This window comes from Bufo gargarizans, chromosome 1, assembly GCF_014858855.1.
Source record: "Bufo gargarizans isolate SCDJY-AF-19 chromosome 1, ASM1485885v1, whole genome shotgun sequence".
Classification (NCBI taxonomy): Eukaryota; Metazoa; Chordata; class Amphibia; order Anura; family Bufonidae; genus Bufo; species Bufo gargarizans.
The window spans coordinates 752,052,929-752,070,373 of NC_058080.1; the positions used below are offsets into that span (position 1 = coordinate 752,052,929).

General features: G+C 45.4%; 1 long non-coding RNA gene across 1 annotated transcript; it reads right to left on the reverse strand.

The window, feature by feature from the left end:
- Positions 1 to 6,460: 6,460 nt before the first annotated feature.
- Positions 6,461 to 15,547, reverse strand: LOC122925167. Its single transcript, XR_006387549.1, has 3 exons — positions 15,502 to 15,547; positions 6,816 to 6,940; positions 6,461 to 6,502 (listed from the first exon to the last, which is right to left on the reverse strand). It is a non-coding gene; the product is annotated as an uncharacterized LOC122925167 (long non-coding RNA).
- Between the last annotated feature and the right edge of the window lie 1,898 nt (positions 15,548 to 17,445).

Here is a 17,445-nt window from a genome sequence, read left to right on the forward strand (position 1 = left end):
TTTCCGTCCTGTGTGACTTCTCTCATGTGTAACAAGATGTGATTTTTTTGTAAAACATTTCCCACATTCTGAACATGAAAATGGCTTCTCTCCTGTGTGACTTCTATTATGTATAACAAGACATGATTTATGTGTAAAAAGTTTCCCACATTCTGAACATGAATATGGCTTCTCTACTGTGTGATTTCTCTTATGAGTAGCAAGATATGATTTATCTGTAAAACATTTCCCACATTTTGAACATGAATATTGTTTCTCCTCTGTGTGAGATCTTTCATGTCTAACAAGAATAGATTTATCTGTAAAGAATTTGCCACATTCTGAACATGAATACGTTTTCTCTCCTATGTGAATTCTCTTATGTGTAACAAGCTTTGATTTTTGTATAAAACATATTCCACTTTCAGAACATGAATACGGGTTCTCTCCTGAGTGAATTCTTCTGTGTGTAGAAAGACCTGAGCTTTTTGTGAACTCTTTACCACAATGAAACCTTTCACCCCCTTTCTGACCTATACTTGAGGTAACAATCTGTGATTGGTCAGGAAAAGGTTCCTCATGATTAGAGGGATAATATGACAGATCTGTACTTTGAAGTCCTGGATGTACATTAAGGGCAATGAGGTTTTCTCCTGTAGAGTGCAGCTTGATATCTTCATCTTCTACATTATAATTTAATGATAACATGACGTTTTCCTCAGAATTCTTATTTGGATTCTCTGTGAAGATAAAAATTGGAATGTGTGATTTTTTCCCCCTCAAACAATAGAGCAGACAAACTTCTAACATTCCTATTAGGCTGGATGTAAATACAGTAAGTCATTAATTGTGAATGCACTTCTGGCTTTGGTTAAAAAAAACTGCAAGTGTGATTCCCGCTTTATAAAAATTTCTATAACACTGCTGCATGATGCCTTCGTCTTCTACTTTACAAATCAAATTAATGTTTTGGGGTCTGATCTGAAAGGTAATCAGGTATTTTTTGTACTGGCACACACTATAAGGGGGTATTTTTTTGTACTGAGGCACATTTATGGACAATGGGGGCATTATTACTATTTGGGACACTGTTAAGACTATGTACTCTGGCAGATTATTATTTCTATTGGTGGGACTTTTGAGGAGGACTGTTTCTGCAGTATAATATTGGGGCACACAACAGATACAGTATTAGAGTTGGCAGGATGGGGTGTTCTGAATGTGGGAGAATGATGGAAAAGTAGGAAACTAAGATGTTTGTTTGTCAAACTCTGCAGAGAGAAGAGATGGCTGAAAGAAATCACCATGATGGTCTGGTCTGCATGGAGAAGATGAGGAAGGAGAGTATCTATATCAGAGGAGACGTCACTGGATAAAAGAGGTACATATGTGGGGCTGTATTCTCCTGTACGATTTGTAGAGCTGTATGTAATGTTTTCCAAGTATGTCTTTAAATTTTTTTTTACTATTGATGAACTATCCTCAGGAAAGGTCATCAATATCAGATCAGCGGGAGTCTGACTTGACTCCTGGCACCCTCGCCGAGCAGCTATTTGAAGAGAAGGTAGTTCAACCTTTTCTGCTCTGTTAGGTTGAGTTGAGAATTTGGCTGGGGAGGGGGGCTCATTTCATTTTTTACCTTAGGCAGTAGAAGGGTTAGGTACTCCCTTGCCACAGACCCTTGTACCTGATGAAGGGGAGTGATTCCCCTAAACGCATTGTATTGCTGCAATAAAATACTGTACTCCTGATCCTGGTGACCTGTGGACGGTTCGTTGCGCCGTGGGATGTTTTGCTTTCTGCTAACTACTTACCTTCTTGGGGATCCCAGGCATCTCTGATAAGAAGATTCCCTCTGAACCCGTGGCTACAGACCGCCATTTCCAGGTTTTCAGGTCCCCCCTGATGAGCATATATTAGAGTTGTGCCTAACATTAGCACAACCCTACAAGGTGAGCCTTGCAATTTATCATTCTTTTACCCTTTGGTTCTCGCAGAATTACCCTAAGGTGCGCACATCTGTTTCATTACAGTACAAACCAAGCCTGCTTACCGATAAAGCACTGGGGGGAAGGGGGCAAGCTGGACTCTTGTACCAGGGACCATGAACCTAGTCTTAGTTCCTGTTTAGACTGTATCTGTGGTTTGGGTGAATTTTCAAGTTCCAGAGCCTCCTACTGTTTGCATCAGAGTTCTTGATTCTTAAAAGGACTGCTGCCAAGTACATCAGGACCATCCCAGGAAGTAGCGGTCTGGTCACCCTGTACAGGGGTTAAAGGGTGAATACTGGGGAGGTGCCAGAATAACGTCCTTAAGGTTTTGCCCAATGTCAAACTGGTTACTTGGCACAGTGGTTCCACAATCATTGATCTATTACAGATGCCCACAACATCAGCACTAATGTAACCTCAAACCATCAGAGATGCAGGCTTCTGAACTGTGCGCTGATAAGCTGGATGGTCCATATCCTCCTCAGTCCGCAGGACACAGCATCCGTAGTTTTCTTTTTTTTAAAGGCCCATTTATTCAAAGAAACAGTATGTAGAAGGAAGTTCAGTATGCAAAGCAAGTACAAAATATAGCCATGACAAATATACATTTCCAGACAATAGGACAATTAGCCATCAATAGTAAAGACGCCAGTTTCCTTAAACTTTTCTTCATCTTAAATACATAGAAATTAACTAAACATTGTGCAACTGGGCTTCAAAGTAATAGAATTAAAAGACGGTCGCCACCAACAATAGCCTTAGAGGTTTTTCCCTAACAACAGTAAAAACAAACCAACCAAAAATCAGAGAAGGGGAAGAAAAAAAAAATATGGAAAAAAAAGATGGGAGGGGGGGGGGGGGAGCGCAACCTGTCTAAAAGAGGTAAAAGCTAGGGAGCCAAAAGGTCCCAAACCAGTGGGAGGGAATCCTTAAAGGTCTCCAGACCTTGTCAACTTTATCAGGACAACCTTAGGATAAATAGGTAAGCTTAAAAAGTGGGAGTACCGTTTCACCTCTCTAAACCAGGCATTTTTGGTGGGCCTCTCTGGGTGCTTCCAATTATATAGGATAACCTTTTTGCATAATAAATAACAGTAAGAGGAAGGTCATCAACGAGCCCAAAGAGGCAAACCTTGGGACTCAGTATATTTGGCATGGTCATATTAGTCTTCATAAACCCCAGAACCTCTTTCCAATATGCCCTGTAAGACTCTACAGTCCCAGAACATGTGTAGCATCGTGCCATCCGCCAGCCATCCGCCATCCGGGACACTCAGCCAAAGGCAATGCCCCCATAACAATCCAGTCTGTGAGGGGTATAATAAATCCTATGTGTAAACTTAACACGTAATAACTGGTCTCCGTAGCAGTCTGGAGAGCATTACAATCATCCTCATCCAGATCTGGGATGTCCCTTTGCCATTCCTGTAATATTTTATCTCACATGGGTGTAAAACTCCGGGTGGTATATCCATAGAATGCTGACAGTGGTTTCCTGAGGTCTTTATTGCTCGCCATACCCTCAAGGAGTGGAGTGGTGAAAAACAGATCAAGGCCCCCAAATTGTGCCCGGAAGGCATGTTTCAGTTGATAATAATTATACAGTACATGACTAGGAAAATTATAAGTGGCCTGTAAATATTGGAAGGAACAAAGGGACCCCCTATCTGTGATATGTGCAAGAGTAGTAATACCATGCCGCCTCCATATCTGCATATGGGGGAACCCTTGGTTCATCTGACCACAGGACAGTTTTCCATTTTGCCTCCATTGTAAATGAGCTTTGGCCCAGAGAAAACGGCGGTGTTTCTGGATTGTATTGACATAAGACTAATTCTAAGCTTTACGGCTCATGCACACAGCTGTAAGTGTTTTACAGTTTGCAGATTCGCAAAACACTGATTCTGCCCGAGGCACGCCACCATTTATTTTTGTCTCCTGCAGAAATGTCCTATCTCTGTCCACAAAACGGACAATAATAGGACATGTTCTACTTTTGTTGTGGAATGGACATACAGACATGGACACGGAATGCACACGTATTAATTTCTGTTTTGCTTGTGGCCCCATTGAAATAAATGGTTCCGCATATGGGCCGCAAAAAAATGGACACAGATAAAAAAACTTGCATTTGTGGATAACATGGTGAACTGTGGTCACAGACAGTGATTTCTGGAATGTTCCTGAGCCCATGCAGTGATTTCCAGTACAGAATCAGCCTGTTATTAACACAGTGCTGCACGAAGGCCCGTAGACCACGAGCATCCAATACTGACCATCGGCCTTGTACACATGGATTTCTCCAGATTCCCTGAACCTTTTGATGATATTATGTCCTGTAGACGGTGGGAAATTAGAGGTTCCTCAACTTTACTTTGAGGAACATGATTTTGAAATTACTCCACAATTTTTGATGCAGTTTCTCACGGATTGGTGACCTCTGCCCATCTTTGCTTCTGGGAGACTCTGCCTCTCTTTATACCCGGTCATGTCACTTAGGCCTCATGTATATGGCGGGTCCGCAATACACGGGACATCGGCCGCGTGCACCCCGCATCACGGATGCGGAACCATTCACTTGAATGAGTCCGCAATTCCGGAGATGCGGATGCGGAATGGAGGCACTGAACCCCACGGAAGCACTATGGAGTGCTTCCATGGTGTTTCTGTTTGTGCCTCCAGAACGCAAAAAAATAGAACATGTTTTTTTGCGGTGTAGACGGATCACGGATTCATTCAAGTTGAATGGGTCTGGATCCGTCCCAGTCAGGTGCACGCAAATTGCGGTCCTCAATACACGGAACGGACGCACACGCCGTGTGTATGAGGCCTTAGTTGCACATTGCTCCTCCAGCTGTTTTTTATTAGCACCGCTTATTTTTTCAGCCTTTTTGCTGCCTCTGTACAAACATCTTGAGATGCGTTATGGTTTTTTATGAATTGGTAAAATGTCTCACTTTCATCATCTGTTCTATCATCTATTGTACAGAAAACCTGGAACTATGAGATTTACAGATCATTTCCTTCAGTTCTTATTCACATTTATTTACAGTTTAAGCTGCGCCCCAAAGTTTGTCACTGCACACACGTGTACACACTGCACATGACGGGTCTTACCTTGTGATATAAGAGGCTGGTGCTCCTCCATTACATGTCACTGCACACACGTGTATACACTGCACATGACGGCTCTTACCTTGTGATATAAGAGGCTGGTGCTCCTCCATTACATGTCACTGCACACACGTGTATACACTGCACATGACGGCTCTTACCCTGTGATATAAGAGGCTGGTGCTCCTCCATTACATGTCACTGCACACACGTGTATACACTGCACCTGACGGATCTTACCCTGTGATATAAGAGGCCGGTGCTCCTCCATTACATGTCACTGCACACACGTGTATACACTGCACATGACGGCTCTTACCTTGTGATATAAGAGGCTGGTGCTCCTCCATTACATGTCACTGCACACACGTGTACACACTGCACATGACGGCTCTTACCCTTGTGATATCAGAGGCTGGTGCTCCTCCATTACATGTCACTGCACACACGTGTATACACTGCCCCAGACGGGTCTTACCCTGTGATATAAGAGGCTGGTGCTCCTCCATTACATGTCACTGCACACACGTGTATACACTGCACATGACGGCTCTTACCTTGTGATATAAGAGGCTGGTGCTCCTCCATTACAGGTCACTGCACACACGTGTATACACTGCACATGACGGGTCTTACCTTGTGATATAAGAGGCTGGTGCTCCTCCATTACATGTCACTGCACACACGTGTATACACTGCACAGGACGGCTCTTACCTTGTGATATAAGACGCTGGTGCGCCTCCATTACATGTCACTGCACACACGTGTATACACTGCACAGGACGGCTCTTACCTTGTGATATAAGACGCTGGTGCGCCTCCATTACATGTCACTGCACACACGTGTATACACTGCACAGGACGGCTCTTACCTTGTGATATAAGACGCTGGTGCGCCTCCATTACATGTCACTGCACACACATGTATACACTGCACATGACGGGTCTTACCCTGTGATATAAGAGGCTGGTGCTCCTCCATTACATGTCACTGCACACACGTGTATACACTGCACATGACGGCTCTTACCCTGTGATATAAGAGGCTGGTGCTCCTCCATCATGGCCTCCTTGTACAGATCCTTGTGTCCTTCTATATACTCCCACTCCTCCATGGAGAAATAGACAGTGACATCCTGACACCTTAGAGGAACCTGACAACACAATGACACCGTCATCACCCAGACCCCTCCAGTGCTGTTACTGGAGAATTTCCCAGTATTCCCAGCAGTGTCACCTCTCCAGTCAGCAGCTCCATCATCTTGTGGGTGAGTTCTAGGATCTTCTGCTCATGTATCAGGGGGTGAGGGGGAGGCTCTGTGATGGGGTGAGGGGTCCTGATCCGCCCTCCTGACTCCTGGAGATGGATGATGGGAGTCACACAGTCCCCCGATGTCTTCTTCACTATTGTGTAGTCCTGTGGATGGAGAGAGACACTTAGGGAATAAACACTTCAGGGCCATGTGCTCTCCTCCGGCCCTTTCCTCCTCGTACAACGTGCCTACTTACCTTCTCATGGCTCCTATATCATGACTATTGGTCACTGGTCACATGATACCTCACTCACCATACTGGGGGCTGATCTTCAGGTTCTCCATCACTTGGAAGGTCTGGAGACCGTTCTACAGGACCCCGGACTCTTCCTATCACTTCCTATGATGGATTCTCCTTCCCGATGTCTGACTTGTTACAGAATACAATAAAGAGGAGAGAAATCTAGATAAGTTTACCTCTCCGCTCAGCAGGGAGATGATCTCCAAGGTGAGGTCTAATATTCTTCTGCTAATCTCCTTCCTGTCCATCCTTGGTGGCTTATTCAGGAGAAGGGTCGTATTGCTGGTTTTCTTCATCCCCACTCCAAAATAAAAAAAGGAAAAAAGGAATGAGCTCCGTGTGTATCTAAGCTCCTGGCAGTGAAAACCTCATTCACATGGAGCAGATTCTCTGATCCAGCACTGAATGATGACAACCCCCACTCTCCCCACTACTCCTCCCCCCATCATACTAATCTGAGAAGCAGAGAAGGATTCCTTGTGTGTAATGGAGGAGAATCTCCAGAGGTGACATGTCTGAGCTCTCCACCACACTGTCTCCTCACAGCTCATCTTACCTGCAGGCTGGAGGAATGGCTGATACCAGAGAGAACAAGAGCCCTGACTACCGACCAGGACCTGCCCAGTATCTGCTGCACTGCCAGAGCTGAAGGACCTGGGGTGATGTCACCGTTATGTGATCAGTGCAGGGGCGGGGTCAGCAGTGGGGAGGATAAGAGGTGGTGAGAGGGGACTGGGATGATGGTCATGTGACATGATGACACATGTATACACTGCACATAACGGCTCTTACCTTGTGATATAAGAGGCTGGTGGTCCTGTTGGAGATACAATTTACAGCTTAGTCTATTGCTAGATTAACTGCATTTTATAGTTCTAACACTAGATGTCGCTGTTACTAATGCTCACTTGTAGTCTCTCTATGCATTTCTATGATGTGTTGTATTTTCCTGTACATTGAGGTGAACTCACTGATTTCTTTTTCCTGTCTGTGACATTCACCCTGTAAGGTGACCTTCTGTTATTGCACGCATGGTCCAATAAAGCCAGTTTGTGTTACTCCAGAATGTCTGATCTGAATTGACTCCGCTGCACCCAGCAATCATACTCTGCAACAGATTATGGGCCCAGTGACCGGATAAAGCCCAGTGACCAGGTGCGGCCAAGACAGAAGAAAACCCTGACCAGGAGTTCGGCTGATGCGGAGATGGACATAAGGAGGCTTTACAGTGACATCTCCTGTAGAGAAGTAAGACTGTTTATATATAAAGGAGGGAGAATGTCCGGAAACTCAGAGGTTAAACTCTCAGTGGCCAAGCTGAACAATGACAATTATCAGCTATGGAAGCTTAGGGTGGAAATGCTATTATGTGGGAGGTCACCACCACAGCGAGGCCACAGGACAATGATGAGGACAGGCCACCATAAACTTACTAGCGGAGGATGCTCAGCTCATTCACATACGCCATGAGGGCACAGTGAAAGGCATGTGGGATGTACTGAAAAGACTGCATGAAAGAGGTTTTGTTCTGTGTATATTGTGATATCAACTTATATATTTAAAAAATCTGGAGATCACTACAGAGGTTTAAGCACACTATCGACAATGATGGACTATCTACAGTATCTCCAATAAGTATCGAAGGTCCATTAGCGCTAGAATTCAGAAAGTGCCGGCACTAGCTATGGACAGAGCAGAAACACCTGCAAAATCACAGACACCTGCGGGTGTGAATACCAGTAACTAGAAACCGCACTATATGTATGTGTACATCGAGATATCGGTGCATCCAAGGTGCGGTAAGAGCCCGATACCTTTTTATATAGAAACAGAAGACGTTGTAGCCATATTTTAACTCGAAAAACCATTGGAGATTGTTTGTAACAACACGTGGATCACCAGACTACTACAAGTACCAGGTGTCTTCTTCGGGGCTATTGACTATACAGACATCGCTAAGGAACTTTCTTCTATTACAATTTAGCAGTGCGTGAGCTCTGCACTGCAGTAAGGCAGAGGGACCGAGACCGTGTGTGAACACACATCTATGTATATGTAATATGTTTTTTTATGCATTTAATGGTATAAGCTTTAATGTTTTTTTAGGGGCAATATATATGTAATATTAATCTGTAGCGGATCTCCTGGCACCCCGACTGGGTACCTCCGTTGATGGATGCTCCTAGTGCTTCCCGAGGGCTCTAAGCACTCCGCTCTACGCAGGGGCGTAGCTATAGGGGGTGCAGAGGTAGCAGTCGCTACCGGGCCCAGGAGCCTGAGGGGGCCCAGCAACCCTTGTGCCGCATATGAAGACACCAGTATTATAGAAAGTGCATGTTGTTCAAGTTAGACCTCTGACTGGAGGGAAGAGGTTAGGTCAAGAATTGGGCATGGGGCAGGGCTCCCGTTTCAATTTCTGCCTCAGGCAGCACAAAGGCAATGTGCTTCCCTGCCCCTGGCCACAAAGCACTGAGGGAAGGGGGGCCCATGCTGAACTCTTGCACCAGGGCCCATGAGCCTTTAGCTACGCCCCTGGCTCTACGCCAAAACCACCACAGGAGCCAGGAACAGGAACAGCTCTTACAAGAGCTAGGGGTTATAGCCAGGGGAGTATACAGCGTATAGCAATCCCCACACACATGAGACAAAGCTCTATGTTGAATGTAAAACAGGAACTCTCTTTATTGAAGATCAACTCAGTATATATACAGTTAAAGAAGTCTAACAACATAACGCAATCAACCATGGACAACATGCAAACAGACATCTTCACCCCTCCATAATGAATGAATAGGGAGGGAGGAGACACATGTGATGGGATTATCTCTTGAGTGTATCATGGTGATCTACTCATCTAGGAGTCGGCTGCTCCTACAGTCAGCTATCTTAATCCCATCACTAACACAATCAGTGGGAGTCTCAGTGCAGAGTTAACCCCTTTTTGTGTTGCTGAATTCACACCCTGCACCTTTAATGGGCAATAGGAAATATGTGGCATATAAATTACACACATAAATCAGGGTTCATAGTTCATTGTAACCCCAAAAGGTCTGAGGGGGGTCTCCATAGTTCTGGGTCCATAGTCCGTAGAAAGGAGGCTGGCCCTCAGGTTTCTCCAGTAGGCCCAGTGACGATTTAGTTCATCACATAATGTAATAAAGTGTCTTGCGTTATATTAAGCCGGTCATTTGGTACACACTTGGTATATATATGGATTAGCAGACCGAGCTATACTTCGGTGAGCACTCTATTTCACATATTGTTACTTCCCAAAGTCAGTCAGAAGAGATCTTCAAGACCACTTGACCTAGTTCACAGTGATGTATGTGGTCCCCTAAAGCCACCTACACCTGGAGGCAACAGGTACATAGTGACTTTCATAGACGACTATTCAAGATACACAGTCACCTACCTAATGCAACACAAGAGTGAAGGTCCTGACAAATTACAAGACTGTGTAGTAAAGACCAGTAACAAGTTTCAGAGGAAGCCTCTCATACTTCGGAGTGATAATGGAGGTGAATTCACAGGACATAAGATACAAGAGTACTTAAAACAGAATGGAATAGAACATCAAAAGACAGTCCCATACACACCAGAGCAAAATGGGGTAGCTGAAAGAAAGAACAGAACTCTGATTGAAATGATCAGATGTATGCTGACCGACTCTGGACTACCACAAAAATACTGGGGTGAGGCGGCAATGACAGCCACGTATTTGCAGAAGAGACTTTTTGCCAGAACAGTGGAGAAAATTCCACATGAACTGTGGCACAATGAGAAGCCAAATTTAAAACACCTAAGAGTTTTTGGATGCAAAGCATTCATCTACATTCCTGAAGAAAAACGTACTAAACTCCAAAACAGAGCATTTGAAGGCGTCTTTGTTGGATACAGCGACAATGTTCAGGGTCACAGAATCCTAAAGCCCAAAACAGACAAGGTCACCATTAGCAGATCTGAGAGACAATGTAATGACAACAGAAGAAGCAAGAACAGAAGAGAAAACGGACACTGACCAGCCCATCTCTGTAACTTCTGAACAAACAGTTGAATTGAGTGGAGACTCTACCAGGACTGAAGAGCAGACACAAGAAGGCTCAGAACCGAGACGCTCAACGAGAGAACACAAAGGTAAACCACCTGTATGTCTCTCATACAAGGCAAGCACTGCCAGTGCCAATGAACCTGCAACCTGGGAAGACATATCTCAGCTTTCAGAACTGGGAAGCCAGTAAATGGATAAAAGCTGCTGAGGCAGAGATAAAATCCATTTCATGACACTAAAACATAGACACTTAGAGAACTTCCACCTGGAAGGAAAGCCATAGGCTGTAAATGGACTTTTAAAGTGAAGTACAACGCAGATGGAATAGTTGAACGATACAAAGCAAGACTCGTAGCCAAGAGATATTCTCAAAAATACGGAAAGGACTATGATGAGACATTTGCGTCAGTAGTCAAGAGCGCTACAATAAGGACTTTGCTGACAGTAGCCGCCACAAGGAAAATGCAAGTGAAACATTTTGATGTGAAAACTGCGTTTCTACATGGGGGAGTTAACAGAAGAAATCTACATGGAACAACCACCAGGGTTCAAAGATGAACAAAGGCCAGACCTAGTGTAAACTTCTCAGGAGTATATATGGTCTAAAGCAATCAGCCGGAGCGTGGAATAGAAAAAGAAATGAAGTGCTTACACATCAGGACTTTCAAAGGAGTAAAGCAGACCCCTGCTTATACACAAAGAAATTGGCAAACAGTTGGATGTATGTGCTTATTTATGTGGACGACGATATCCTGAGCAAGAAGGGGATGAAGCAGAAATACTGAAAACCCTAAGTCAGCACTTTGAGACCAAAGATCTTGGCAACGTAAAGAATTACCTCGGCATCCACATTAAGAGAGAGGAAGATGGCAGCTTTCTTCTGAACCAAAGACTAAGGCCTCTTTCAGGCTGGATAAGGTCCGGATGCGTTGCGGCAAACCCGCGCGAGTAGGTACACATCTGCAGTCAGGTTTGACTGCGATTGCGTTCCTTTGTTCAGTTTTTATCGTGCGGGTGCAATGCGTTTTGCATGCGCGTGATAAAAAACTGAATGTGGTACCCAGATCCGGACTTCTTCACTGAAGTTCAGGTTTGGGTTCAAGGTTGTGTAGATTGTATTATTTTCCCTTATAACATGGTTATAAGGGAAAATAATAGCATTCTGAATACAGAATGCATAGTACAATAGCGCTGGAGGGGTTAAAAAATAATAAAAAATAATTTAACTCACCTTTTTTTTTTTTTTTTTATAAATCTTAATTAAAATTTTTCAATTCTTACAGAATTTTTCACAAAACATCTTGTTCTTACATAGTTACATAAGTTAATTACATATAAATATTTCCCCACCTCCCCACCCGTAGTATGTCGGTTGCTGCAAAACAGAAAAAGAAAGAAAAAAATTAAAAGAAAAAAAATAATAATATTGCCGTCCTCCCTCCATTGCCCCTCCCCCCTCAGTTTTTATTTAGCCACCTCCGCCACAGCCTGGAAAATCTATGTTTTTTCTTCAACCCGGTCAAATAGAACTCCTCACTGGCTAGCGACATCCTTGTGCGCTTCTCCCAATCTTTAACTGTAGGGGCCTCACTCCCCCCCCCCCCAGTGCCCAACTATACATTTCCTGGCTTGGAACAGTCATTTGGTTGCAATTTCCCTGTGTTGAGACCCTTCCACACCATCCAGCACCCCCAAGATGCATTCCTCAAAATGTCTGGGCACTATAAACTGAGGGTATTCCTCTATTTTTTCAATTATCTTTGCCCAGTAGTTTTGGATTTTTATGCATGTCCATAATATATGTATATCGTCCGCCCCAATCTCTCCGCACTTATGGCAAGTAAAGACTTTAGTACTATAGTACTTCATTAACTTTTTAGGAGAGTAGTAGAGACGATACAATATATTAAATTGGATTATTCTATAAGAGAAATTCCTTGAAACCATAGTCTTTGCCTGTATAGCTCAATACAGAATGCATAGTAGTGCTGGAGGGGTTAAAAAAACTAAAAAATAATTTAACTCACCTTAATCCACTTGTTCGCGCAGCCGGCATCTCTTCTGTCTTCATCTGTGAGGAAAAGGACCTTTGATGACGTCACTACGCTCATCACATGGTCATTCACATGAGCCATCACCATGGTGATGGATCATGTGATGAGCGTAGTGACGTCATCAAAGGTCCTTTTCTTCACAGATGAAGACAGAAGAGAAGCCGGGCTGCGCGAACAAAAGGATTAAGGTGAGTTCAATTATTTATTTATTTTTTTTAACCCCTCCAGCCCTATTTTACTATTCATTCTGTATTCAGAATGCTATTATTTTCCCTTATACCCATGTTATAAGGGAAAATAATAATGATCGGGTCCCCATTCCGATCGTCTCCTAGCAACCGTGCGTGAAAATCGCACCGCATCCGCACTTGCTTGCGGATGCTTGCGATTTTCACGCAGCCCTATTCACTTATATGTGGCCTGCGTTGCGTGAAAAACGCAAAAAATAGAGCATGCTGCGATTTTCACGCAATGCACAAGTGATGCGTGAAAATCATAGCTCATGTGAACAGCCCCATAGAAATGAATTGGTCTGTATTCAATGCGGGTGCAATGCGTTCACTTCACGCATCGCATCCGCGCGGAAAACTCGCCCGTGTGAAAGGGGCCTAAGCCTTAGCTGTTGAGAAGGGGTGTTGGAGATAAAACAACTACAGCTTAGTCTATTGCTAGATTGACGGGTCTTACCTTGTGATATTAGAGGCTGGTGCTCCTTCATTACATGTCACTGCACACACGTGTATACACTGCACATGACGGCTCTTACCTTGTGATATTAGAGGCTGGTGCTCCTTCATTACATGTCACTGCACACACGTGTATACACTGCACATGACGGCTCTTACCTTGTGATATAAGAGGCTGGTGCTCCTCCATTACATGTCACTGCACACACGTGTATACACTGCACATGACGGCTCTTACCTTGTGATATAAGAGTCTGGTGCTCCTCCATTACATGTCACTGCACACACGTGTATACACTGCACATGACGGCTCTTACCTTGTGGTATAAGAGGCTGGTTCTCCTCCATTACATGTCACTGCACACACGTGTATACACTGCACATGACGGCTCTTACCTTGTGATATAAGAGGCTGGTGCTCCTCCATTACATATCACTGCACACACGTGTATACACTGCACATGACGGCTCTTACCTTGTGATACAAGAGGCTGGTGCTCCTCCATTACATGTCACTGCACACACGTGTATACACTGCACATGACGGCTCTTACCTTGTGATATAAGAGGCTGGTTCTCCTCCATTACATGTCACTGCACACACGTGTACACACTGCACATGACGGCTCTTACCTTGTGATATTAGAGGCTGGTGCTCCTCCATTACATGTCACTGCACACACGTGTATACACTGCACATGACGGGTCTTACCTTGTGATACAAGAGGCTGGTGCTCCTCCATTACATGTCACTGCACACACGTGTATACACTGCACATGACGGCTCTTACCTTGTGATATAAGAGGCTGGTGCTCCTCCATTACATATCACTGCACACACGTGTACACACTGCACATGACGGCTCTTACCTTGTGATATTAGAGGCTGGTGCTCCTCCATTACATATCACTGCACACACGTGTATACACTGCACATGACGGGTCTTACCTTGTGATACAAGAGGCTGGTGCTCCTCCATTACATGTCACTGCACACACGTGTATACACTGCACATGACGGCTCTTACCTTGTGATATAAGAGGCTGGTGCTCCTCCATTACATATCACTGCACACACGTGTATACACTGCACATGACGGCTCTTACCTTGTGGTATAAGAGGCTGGTTCTCCTCCATTACATGTCACTGCACACACGTGTACACACTGCACATGATGGCTCTTACCTTGTGATATTAGAGGCTGGTGCTCCTCCATTACATGTCACTGCACACACGTGTATACACTGCACATGACGGCTCATACCTTGTGATATAAGAGGCTGGTGCTCCTCCATTACATGTCACTGCACACACGTGTACACACTGCACATGACGGGTCTTACCTTGTGATACAAGAGGCTGGTGCTCCTCCATTACATGTCACTGCACACACGTGTATACACTGCACATGACGGCTCTTACCTTGTGATATAAGAGGCTGGTGCTCCTCCATTACATATCACTGCACACACGTGTACACACTGCACATGACGGCTCTTACCTTGTGATATTAGAGGCTGGTGCTCCTCCATTACATATCACTGCACACACGTGTATACACTGCACACACGTGTATACACTGCACATGACGGCTCTTACCTTGTGGTATAAGAGGCTGGTTCTCCTCCATTACATGTCACTGCACACACGTGTACACACTGCACATGACGGCTCTTACCTTGTGATATTAGAGGCTGGTGCTCCTCCATTACATGTCACTGCACACACGTGTATACACTGCACATGACGGCTCTTACCTTGTGATACAAGAGGCTGGTGCTCCTCCATTACATGTCACTGCACACACGTGTATACACTGCACATGACGGCTCTTACCTTGTGATACAAGAGGCTGGTGCTCCTCCATTACATGTCACTGCACACACGTGTATACACTGCACATGACGGCTCTTACCTTGTGATATAAGAGGCTGGTGCTCCTCCATTACATATTACTGCACACACGTGTATACACTGCACATGACGGCTCTTACCTTGTGATATAAGAGGCTGGTGCTCCTCCATTACATATTACTGCACACACGTGTATACACTGCACATGACGGCTCTTACCTTGTGATTTAAGAGGCTGGTGCTCCTCCATCATGGCCTCCTTGTACAGATCCTTGTGTCCTTCTATATACTCCCACTCCTCCATGGAGAAATAGACAGTGACGTCCTGACACCTTATAGGAACCTGACAACACAATGACACCGTCATCACCCAGACCCCTCCAGTGCTGTTACTGGAGAATTTCCCAGCATTCCCAGCAGTGTCACCTCTCTAGTCAGCAGCTCCAACATCTTGTGGGTGAGTTCTAGGATCTTCTGCTCATGTATCAGGGGGTGAGGGGGAGGCTCTGTGATGGGGTGAGGGGTCCTGCTCCGCCCTCCTGACTCCTGGAGATGGATGATGGGAGTCACACAGTCCCCCGATGTCTTCTTCACTATTGTGCACTCCTGTGGATGGAGAGAGACACCTAGGGAATAAACCCTTCAGGGGCCATGTGCTCTCCTCCGGCCCTTTCCTCCTGGGTACAACGTGCCTACTTACCTTCTCATGGCTCCTACATCATGACTATTGGTCACTGGTCACATGACACATCACTCACCATACTGGGGGCTGATCTTCAGGGTCTTCATCACTTGGAAGGTCTGGAGGCCGTTCTCCAGGATCCTGGACTCTTCCTATCACTTCCTATGATGGATTCTCCTTCCCGATGTCTGACTTGTTACAGAATACAATAAAGAGGAGAGAAATCTAGAAAAGTTTACCTCTCCGCTCAGCAGGGAGATGATCTCCAAGGTGAGGTCTAATAGTCTTCTGCTGATCTCCTTCCTGTCCATCCTTGGTGGCTCATTCAGAAGAAGGCTCGTATTGCTGGTTTTCTTCATGATGCCTCTCAAAACAGGAATAAAGGTTAATCAGTGAGTCCCATGTCCCCGATAATGAGGCCGAGAAAAAGTACAACTCATCCTGCAAAACTCAGACCCTCATAAAGCTGCACTGACGGGAAAACTCTGAGCTTCGGGTGAATCTAAGCTCCTGGCAGTGCACAGTGTATCTAAGCTCCTGGCAGTGAAAACCTCATTCACCCCCAGTCAGTCACTAGAGCCGCAGACATGGCTCCTTGTGGCTGACTGAGGGGGAGAAGCACCCGGCTGCCACTGGCTCACCTTCAATTCACAAATTTCTTTCCTCTCCTGTCCCCATTTGTTTTGCAGGTGGCGATGGGGGCGTGGCCGGTGAGGTCCGGTGTTCTAACAAAAATCCTTACTCGTGAAAATACCTTACCCCTCGTGACTTCCGGGGGTGTGCGCCCCAGCGCAAGCGCACTACCACGGCACAGGTAAGGTAAAATTACAGGGAGCGCTGACTCACGGACATCACTCGTGTGCCCTGAGGGGTAAGGAGATGTGACGGTCTTTTCTCCTTACCCGCGCACTGTACACGTGCGGATTGTGAAATCTCCTTACCTCACAACGGTTAGGGTTTAGGGATACGCCCCCCAATATGCTGCAACCACCACCCACCCCCCGGATGGCTGATAGTGCTGGGAGCAAAAGAAGATTTCACAATCAGCGCGTGCACAGTGTGAGGGTAAGGAGAAAAGACCATCAGATCTCCTTACCCCTCAGGGCACACGCGTGGTGTCCGTGAGTCAGCACTCCCTGTAATTTTACCCTACCAGTGCCGTGGTAGTGCACTTGCGCTGAGGCGGACACCCCCGGAAGTCACGAGGAGTAAGGTATTTTCACAAAGCAAGAATTTTTGTTAGAACACCGGCTTTCTTGCGTGAAGCCAGTGGCCACCCTACCCATCATACTAAGCTGAGGAGCGGAGAAGGATTCCTTGTGTGTAATGGAGGAGAATCTCCAGAGGTGACATGTCTGAGCTCTCCACCACACTGTCTCCTCACAGCTCATCTTACCTGCAGGCTGGAGGAATGGCTGATACCAGAGAGAACAAGAGCCCTGACTACCGACCAGGACCTGCCCAGTATCTGCTGCACTGCC